At 43.3% G+C, this 9,570-nt stretch overlaps 1 protein-coding gene across 1 annotated transcript in view; it reads left to right on the forward strand.

Moving 5' to 3' along the window:
• The window catches only part of PDCD1LG2 (programmed cell death 1 ligand 2), a 62,100-nt gene that overhangs the window by 45,275 nt on the left and 7,255 nt on the right, over positions 1–9,570 (forward strand). The window lies entirely within an intron of this gene.

Consider the following 9,570-nt stretch of genomic DNA (forward strand, 5'->3'; position numbering starts at 1 on the left):
AATAAATAGACAATGTATTGGCAATTATAGAGTATAAAAACATGCAAACAACCCCTATGTAGTGTTTATGGAAACAGTCATGTGAAGTAAAAGTACAAAAGCAACCAGATTTAACTTCTTAAACTGGGTGGTGGGTATGCAGATGGTGATGATAATATTCTCCTAGTTTGTTGTATGCCTGAAATGTTTATAAAGAAGAGGTCATAACTAAAATTCAAGAGTTTAGACTCAAGTTTTTCCGTGAGCCACACAATCTTAGGTAAGATCCACTAAGGGGTACTGGAGGCTTCTCCAGGGAAACCGAACCACAGAGCCACCAGGAGACTGGCAAGTATGAAATCTGTAGGGCAGGCTTGGCGGCTGGAAGTTCAGGTAGGAGTTGAAATTTGGAATCCAGAATCTGTAGAGTCGGCCATCAGGCTGGGAACTCAGGTGGGATGGCTACACTGCAGTCTCAGGCAGAATTCCTTCTTCCTGGGAAACCTCATTTGTTGCTCTTCAACTGACTGAATGAGACCCATCCACATTCTGAGAAGGCAATCTGATTTTTTTTAATTAAAAAAATTTTTTAACATCTCTTCATATTTGAGAGAGACAGAGATAGAGCATGAGCAGGCGAGGGTCAGAGAGAGAGGGAGACACAGAATCTGAAGCAGGCTCCAGGCTCTGAGCTGTCAGCACAGAGCCCGACATGGGGCTCGAACTCACAAACCATGAGATCATGACCTGAGCCGAAGCCAGATGCTTTACTGACTGAGCCACCCAAGGGCCCCGAAATTTGCTTTATTTAAAGTCAACTGATGGCAAGCGTCCAGCACATCTACAAAACATCTTCACAGCAACATCTAGACTAACATCTGATCAAACAACAGGGTCTGATAGTCTAACCAAATAGACTCAGAAAACTAACCATCACAGGCACCGAGACATGAGGGAGGCAGTCTTGGCTGCAGTAAGTGAATTTTTCAGACCTTCCTGAGCCTTGAAAAATAGAAGTTTGTGACTATTCTCGTCACAGAGATGTCCGAGAGGCCAGAGCTCTGTCTAAAACCTGTTCATCCATGAACCTGCCACCACAGTGCCTGCAGACTCACTATTTAGGGTTTTCTATTTATTTCACAGGGTTTTTTCCCTCAGCTCACTGCCTCTTTCAGCAACAAAAGAACATGTGTGGTATGAGAATCCTGCAGTTTATGTGTTTTGAAATAATGAAGAGTTGAGTAAATCAGGAAGGGAAAAAACAACCCTGTTGCCAGAATTACTTGATAAATTTAAACTGAAGGGTTTGGAAATGACTTGTCTGTCTTACTGTCCATTTGTTTCTGCTTCTTGTAGTTTATTCTGCAATAAATGTAAAAGTTGACTGATTTTGACCAAATTTGTCTCACTAGTAAATGATGAATCTTGCTTAATTTTAGTTGAATTGGCCAGCTCAAAAATAAAAACTAATACAGCTTTTAGAACTTAAAAATTTTTTTAATCTTTAATTTTATTTTGAGAGACAGAGAGAAACAGAGTGTGAGCATGGGAGGGGCAGAGAGAGAGGGAGACACAGAATTTGAAGCAGGTTCCAGGCTCCAGGGTGTCAGCACAGAGCCTGATGTGGGACTCAAACTCATGAATGCTAGATCATGACCTGAGCCTAAGTTGTATGCTCAACCAACTGAGCCATCCAGGTGCCCTTAGAACTTTTTAAAAATTACATATTTTTTCTGAGCAAAAATGAAAATAAAAAAGCAAAAGCATAAAGGAAATAAAAATAATTTATAATCTATCGCACACAGATTACTTTAATTTTATAAAATTAAAGTATGTATATATAGTATGTATAGCTTAACATAGTTTTCTTTAACTTAATTTTATGTCATTAGTATTACTGATGTGCTAAAAATATAATTAATCACTGATATTTTATTGTATACATGGACTAGGATTTATCTAACTAGTTCCCTATTGCTGAGCCTTTAGTATCTACCTCAGAGTTGTTTTATTTTTTGTTATTTAAATATTATCATAATTAAGGGCACCTGGGTGGCTCAGTCAGTTGGGTGTCTGATTCTTGATTTTGGCTCGAGTCATGATCCCATGGTTCCTGAGTTTGAGCCCTCTGTCAGTGCAGAGCCTGCTTGGGATTCTCTCTCCCCCCTCCTCTCTCTCTGCCCCTCCCCTACTCTCTCTCTCTTCCCCTCTCAAAATAAATAAGCTTTAAATAAATAAATAAATAAATATTATCACAGTTAATAATCTTATACACAGATCTTTATGTGCATCACCAGTAACTACCATAAGGTAAAATCTAAGATGTAAAACTACTGGAGTAAAGCTATAGACATTAAAAATTTTTTTTAAATGTTTTCTATTTATTTTTGAGAGAGAAAGAGAGAGACAGTATGAGCAGGGGAGGGTAAGAGAGAGAGATCCAGAATCCAAAGACATACTCCAGTCTCTGAGCTAGCTGTCAGCACAGAGTCTGAAGCAGGGCTCAAACCCATGAACTGTGAGATCATGACCTGAGCCAAAGTCAGACCCTTAACCAACTGAGCCACCCAGGTGCCCCGGCTATAGACAATTTTAAGACTCAAAATATATTGCTGAATTGCCCTCTGAAAAGTTGCACCAGCTTGTACTAGCAATATATGAAAGATCTAGTTTCATTATTGCACTTGTCCCAATGCTGGGTATTACTGTTTTTAAACTGTGCTAATTTAGAAATGGAAAACTGTATGTGATTACTATTTTAATTTGCATTTTAAAGTTATTAGTGAGATAAACCATTTGTACAAATTTACAGGATTTATCTTCTTTTGGGAACTGTCTATGTATCTTTTGTCCATCTTTTTAGTTATGTCTTCACTTACAGTTAACAGTAACCAATTCCCTGCTATATCTTTTATAAATTTTCCCTTGATTTGTCACTTACTGCTAAACTGTTTTTTCTTATCCAAAGAAAATAGGTATTGAATATAGTAATATTGGGATCACAGGACCAGGTCATAAGAGTAAATGTCCTATGTGTCACATATTTGTCAAAAGAAAATGAATGTATTAATTAATAACAGTTATGCTACAGGCAATAGAATAGAATAGAATCCATGGTTCCCAGAAGACCAAGTTACATATTTCTAGGAAGCAGGTGCAGTGTCTTCTTCCTTTCAGAGCCCTCCACATCCTGGGCATTGTACTTTCAGTAGGCATCTGTGAAATGATGGTCAACCAAAGCTAACATTCTAGTATCCGCTGATATGTATCCATTCCTTTTAAGGAGTAAGTGAGCAGTAGCCAGGGAACCAGATTGCCTCCTACTTTTGTAAGCAAAATTCTACTGAAGCACAGCCATCCTCACTGTTTCCGTATCATTCCCAACTTTCACACCCTTGCCCCTGCCTCTGATGGCAGAGTTGAGTAACGGCTCAAAGCCCATATTGTCCATAAAGTCTAAATATTTTACAGCCTGACCCGACAGAAAATGTTTGGTGCCCCAGAAGTCCTCCATGGCTCTTTGCCTTCTCTCACAGTGAATGTACCTGGTCTTGTTCTTTTTTTTTTTTTTTTAATATTTTTATTTATTTCTAGGAGAGAGAGAGAGACAGCGTGAGCAGGGGAGGGTCAGAGAGAGAGGGAGACACAGACTCTGAAACAGGCTCCAGGCTCTGAGCTGGCAGTCAGCACAGAGCCCGACGTGGGGCTCGAACCCACGAACCGTGAGATCATGACCTAAGCGAAAGTAGGACGCTTAACCGACTAAGCCACCCAGGCGCCCCTACTTGGTCTTGTTCTAAATAGTCTTAACGCTGTCCCCCAACTCCAATCTCAGCTCCATAAGGTCTGAGGACAGAGCCCAGCTGGGAAGAGCTTGGTCCAGCCAGCTCAGGGCTCTCGATCTCCCACCCCCATCCTCTCCCATCCCAGCTCTGCGTCACCCCCAGGCCACCCATGAGGGGATGGCGTCAAGTTCTAGACTGTCCACGAGTCATCCTGGCCCTCCTGTTCTTAGTCACATTACCTGGCAGCTAGAGTCTTGGGACTTGCCCTGAGCATGTTCATCACACGTATTTCTTTCTTTTTTTCTTTTTTTTTACAAAGTTTATTGTCAAATTGGTTTCCATAAAACACCCAGTGCTCATCCCCACAAATGCCCTCCTCCGTGCCCATCCCCCCACCCCCCACATCCATCAGTCCTCAGTTTGTTCTCAGCATTCAAGAGTCTCTCATGGTTTGCCTCTCTCCCTTTCCCCCACCATTTCCCCTCTTCTTCTCCCCCATGGTCCTCCGTTAAGTTCCTCCTAATCCTCCTATACGTGCAAACATATGATATTTGTCCTTCTCTGCCTGACTTATTTCACTCAGCACAACACCCTCAAGGTCCATCCATGTTGCTACACATGCCAGATTTCATTGTTTCTCACTGCCATGTAGTATTCCATGGTATAGATAAACCACATCTTCTGGAGCCATTTGTCCATTGATGGACACTTAGGCTCTTTCCATGTTTTAGCTGTTGTTGAGAGTGCTGCTATGAACATTGGGGTACATGTGCTCCTATGCATCAGCACCCCTGTATCCCTGGGTAAATTCCTAGCAGTGGTCATAGGGTGGGTCATAGGGGAGTTCTATTGTTAGTTTTTTGAAGAACCTCCACACTGTTTTCCAGAGGGGCTGTCATCACACGTATTTCTGATAGGACTTCGATACAGTTAAGTATTCTCCCTTCCCACTTAAGAAGGGAAGGACTTGGTGGTTTTGCTTCACTGATCAGAGATTGAAGTGAGACCCGATAAATGTGGGAGTGCCAACCAGGGCTCAGAAGCTCAGGCATCAGCTGCACAGAGCTGGGTTTTCCACTCCATGGCTCTGCCTCAAACTTTCTCAGCAACTCTGGTAAAGGTGTTGCCTATTCTTATTCTTGTGGAAATCCAGACTTCTCAGCCTCCCCAGACAGGCCTTTAAGGCCTTAACTTTAATATTATAGGATCAGAAGACTCCCATCAAACTAAATATGGCCAAAGAGCTCATTACCATCCTTCTCCATGGTATGGCGGTCATTAGTGTTAATTTCACATATTTCTTGGATCTCTTGCTTTTGTGTGATGTAATAGGATCGCACTCCTCTGCACTTAGTTTGTAGGTGGGTGTGGTCATGTGATTTGCTTTGGTCTACTAAATATAAGCTTAAGTGATGTGTGATTTCTGGGCAGAAGATGTAAGGGCTAGCTTGTGCTTTGCTGTATTCTTTTTCCCTCTGGCGTGACAACCAGCAACACTTGGGGTAGTGGCTGCTACATCAGCCTGGGTCTCTGAGTAACTACAAATAATGCTGACCCTCAGTGGACATGGAAGCTTTGTTTATTATTTGATTTAAGTAATAAAGATTTGGGGGTTGTTTGTTACTGCAGCATAATGAAGTCTATCCTGACTAATGCAACAGGGAAATCCTGGAACCTCTAGTCAATACACTATATATTGTCACTTACAATTCTGCTTCTGAGGAGTGATAATATGGGAAAAGGCTTTCTGTATAACAAAAAGAAAAGAAGGGTAAGATATAAAAATATACTTTATCATTAATGCTCTATTTAAAAAATGTTTTTAATATATCACCACACCCCTTTCTCCCAAGGAAGTGAAGCAAAAATATTTAAATACCCGTAATCATTATATCTGGAAACTTGTATTGTTTTCTTCTTTTAGATTTTCTAAATTTTCTTTGTACTTGAATATATTTTAAAACGTCCCAGTGTTGGGGCACCTGGGTGGCTCAGTCAGTTAAGTGTTCAACTCTTGATTTTGGCTCAGGTCATGATCTCGTGGTCGTGGGATCAAGCCCTGCATCAGGCTCCACACTGAATGGAGCCTGCTTGGGATTCTCTCTCTCCTTCTTTCTCTGCTCCTCTCTTCCTCATGGGCACATGCTTTCTCCCTCACTCCCTCTCTCAAAATAAATAAATAGACATTAAAAAATAAAAAAATAAAATATCCCAATGTATCACTTTTAAGTACCCAGGGGTGCTTGTTAGATGAAAAACGATCTCTCTCTCTTCTTACCTCTCACTGTATATATCACCTTTTTATATCCTATATAACAAATACATTATACAGAAATCTCCATTGGGTCCTTGTCGACTTTAGGGAGCAGAATGCTATACCCTTTTTCAACAATACATACCAATGTCTTAGTTGCCTTTCAGAGTTTCTTAACCTAGTGAGCCTACAAGGAGTGGATCCATACTCCAAGGATGTAGAGATCAGGTTTGAGACCATGGCTTCTCACTCTCATACAGGCCACCAAGCTATCAACTAGAACAACTTCAGGAGTGGATTCTGATCCCATGGATATATATCATGCTTCCTTTAGAAAAAAAAAAAGTTATCCTAGTCATCATGACATGGTTTTTTAGAGTTTTCAAGCCATGTAACTGACTTCCTCATTTTACAGATGGCAAGATTTGGGCTAAGGAATGTTACGTGACGTTCTTGAATAGAAATAATGACAGAAAAATAAAAGGTCTTGTGATTCCCAGTACAGTGCTATTCATTCATTCACTCTGATACATGCACTAAGGGTCTGCTATTTGCAAGACTCTGTGTCAGTAGACTCTGTGGAAATTGTAAGGATGAATGAGGCATAGCATTAGTATTCCAAGACTCTTAACGATCAAGCATTGGAGATAAGGTACTCAAAATACTGTTTCTCTTTGTGTAATTCGGGCTAAAATGAAAAGAAGCCAGATGTCGATATACCCCCAGGCAGTTGATCAAATCTGTGTTTGTTTTGTTTTGCATGAGTCTCTTGTCTTCCCCTCAGGAACTTCCACCTAATAACTGCTCACAGCCTCCACATGCCACCATGGTCCAGGTGCCTTCTCTGTTAGTGGTTTCCAATCTTTTCTTTCTTTTCTTCCCAGTGTAACCCCTTCATAAAGGAAACATTAGACAGAATACCTGTACATACTGTGGGAAACTTTAGCCCTCCTCCCGTGGGGGGACTTCAGCCCTCCTCCCAGAGGAAGGCCTCCTTTACTGTCACTACTACTACACACACTTCTGCCATGAATGCGTGGGGCTTTTTCCCCACCAGAAGTTCTCTGTGACACCAGCTTGGTGCCCCACAATTTAATCAAGCCTGACACTGTGTCCCTGGAGATGGCGTAAGATCTCACCTGTTAAGAGCTCAGTCCCATAAGACTGCCCTCCGCACCCTCCACTGCCCTCTTCAGATGCCAATGGCCAGCCCAGGCTGTCACCTGTGCTGCTGACCAATCAGCTATAAATAATCTCAGGTTCCTACCATCCCCTCCTCGGGTTCCGTGAATTTGACAGAGTCGTTCCCAGAACCCAGGGAAACAGTTTACTTACTGTTTACCAATTTATGATAAAGGGTAAAAACAATACAGTGAACATCTGATAGAAGAAATGCATGTGGCAAGATATGTGGGGGCGTCCACACTCTGTGCATGTGCCACCTTCCCAGTACCAACTTGTGCTCACCAACACAGAAGCTCCTGGAAGCCCTTCTTCAGGGATTTTTATGGAGGCTTTATCACAAAGACATGACCAATCATTAACTTCATCTTCAGCTCTTCTCCCCTCTCTGGAGAACAGGGGTGGGGTGGGAGGTGGGCCTGAAAATTCCAATTTTCTAACCATAGTTTAGTCTTCCTGATGACCAGCCTTCATCCAGGAGCTCATCAAGGGTCACCTCATTATGGGGCGCCTGGGTGGCTCAGTCAGTTAAGCGTCCGACTTCAGCTCAGGTCATGATCTCACGGCCTGTGTGTTTGAGTCCCACGTCGGGCTGTGTGCTGACAGCGCAGAGCCTGGAGCCTGCTTCAGATTCTGTGTCTCCCTGTCTCTCGGCCCCTCCCCTGCTTGCACTCTCTCTCTCAAAAATAAATAAACATTTAAAAAAAAATTTTTTTAAGTCACCTCATTACAACAAAAGACACTGCTATCATCCAGGAAATTTCAAGGGATTTGGGAACTCTGTCAGGAAGTGAAATCAAAGACTGAATGTTAGAACAAAGATGTTCCCAGTGCTCTTATCATGTAGAAAATTACAAGTGCTTTAGGAATTCTGTGCCAGGAACCCCAGGCAGAGACCAGTATATATTTTTTCTATTATCTCACAAAAGCAGATTAAATCAGTGGTTAAACTAGACTGAGGGGTATATACACCCTACCTTAGGTCTCTGCAAAGGCCTCTTTGTGCTTTTTGGAACATATTCGGAAGATCATGAAGCTCTCAAGCTATCACTTTATTCCAAAGCCAACCTTATACCTATTCTCAGGATCCTCAGAAATGCTCACCCTGCATCAGCTTCCTTCCACATAGAGCACGGCTTTTGTAGGGAGGGTGGGGCTGGAGGAGGAGACAGTAGCCACCTCATTCACCTGGGCTTGTGGGTGTTTTTTTTTAATGTTTATTTATTTTTGAGAAAAAAGAGAGAGTGAAAGCAGGAGAGGGGCAGAGAGCAAGGGAGAGAGAATCCCAGGTAGGCTCCATGCTGTCAGCGCAGAGCCAGATGTGGGGCTTGAACCTATGAACCATGAGATCATGACCCAAGCAAAATCCAGAGTCAGACGCTTAACCGACTGAGCTCCCCGGTGCCCCTTGGCTTGTGAGGTTTTAATTGTGTGAGCAGTCTGCATATTTTGTATAGTTTTCTATGGCTTTACAGAAAGTACACATAATACGTGAAGGCTCAGAGATGGAGAAAGTATCACTTTAGGCTGGGACAATTAGGGAAGAGGGAAGGCTTCATGGAAGAGGTGACATTTGCACCAGGCAAACATGGGAATAACAGACTATTCTAGATAGAGGGAACACAAGGGGAACGGCAGAGACAGGGAGACTTGCACATCTATAGGAAAAGGCATGTGATTCCAGCCTGGGAAGAGCCAGGTGTGAGATCAGAGGGAAGACGGTTGGGGGCTCTGCTGTGAGCCAGGACTTCCAGGTGAAGGTTAGTTGTTGCTCCTTAGGCGTGCATGCCTCGTTTAGGGTTCAGCAGGGAAGGGAGGGCACGCTCAGGAGGGGTGACTGAGGCAAGCTTACTAGCTACAAAGGCAGGAGGGGGGCGGTGGGGAGGGAGGTTGAATGACCTGAAACTGGCAAGAGCAGGGAGAGCTGAGGGGAAGGCATAGTTACCATCATGCTGGTGAGAACAGCAGTATGAGAGGGTGGGCTCGCTCGTGCATTTGCGGGCAGCTGACAGATGTCGGAGCACGCTGGTCTTGGGTGGCCCCGTTCACACGTGTCGGAGTCGGTGCTGGCTGTCGGTGGGGCCGTGTGTCTTCAGCAGGTTTGTCCGTGCTCTTTTCAACATGGAAGTGTGTGCAAAAAGAGCGAAGAGAGGGCAGACCCCAACATGCAAGTGTTTCCATCTGCATCACTTTTTGCTAACATCTCATTGGCCAAAGCAAATCAGATAGCTAGGCCAGGTGAGCCTGCAGCCTGTCGGGGAGGCTGCTGAAGGGTGCGCACCCCAACCTCATTATGATGCTCCCTACCACCTTCTTTAACCCCGAGTCTGAGGGAAAGCATGGCATGGAAGCCAGGGAGAAGCGAGCCCA

Source organism: Crocuta crocuta, unplaced genomic scaffold (assembly GCF_008692635.1).
Source record: "Crocuta crocuta isolate KB4526 unplaced genomic scaffold, BGI_CrCroc_1.0 scaffold41, whole genome shotgun sequence".
Lineage (NCBI taxonomy): Eukaryota > Metazoa > Chordata > Mammalia > Carnivora > Hyaenidae > Crocuta > Crocuta crocuta.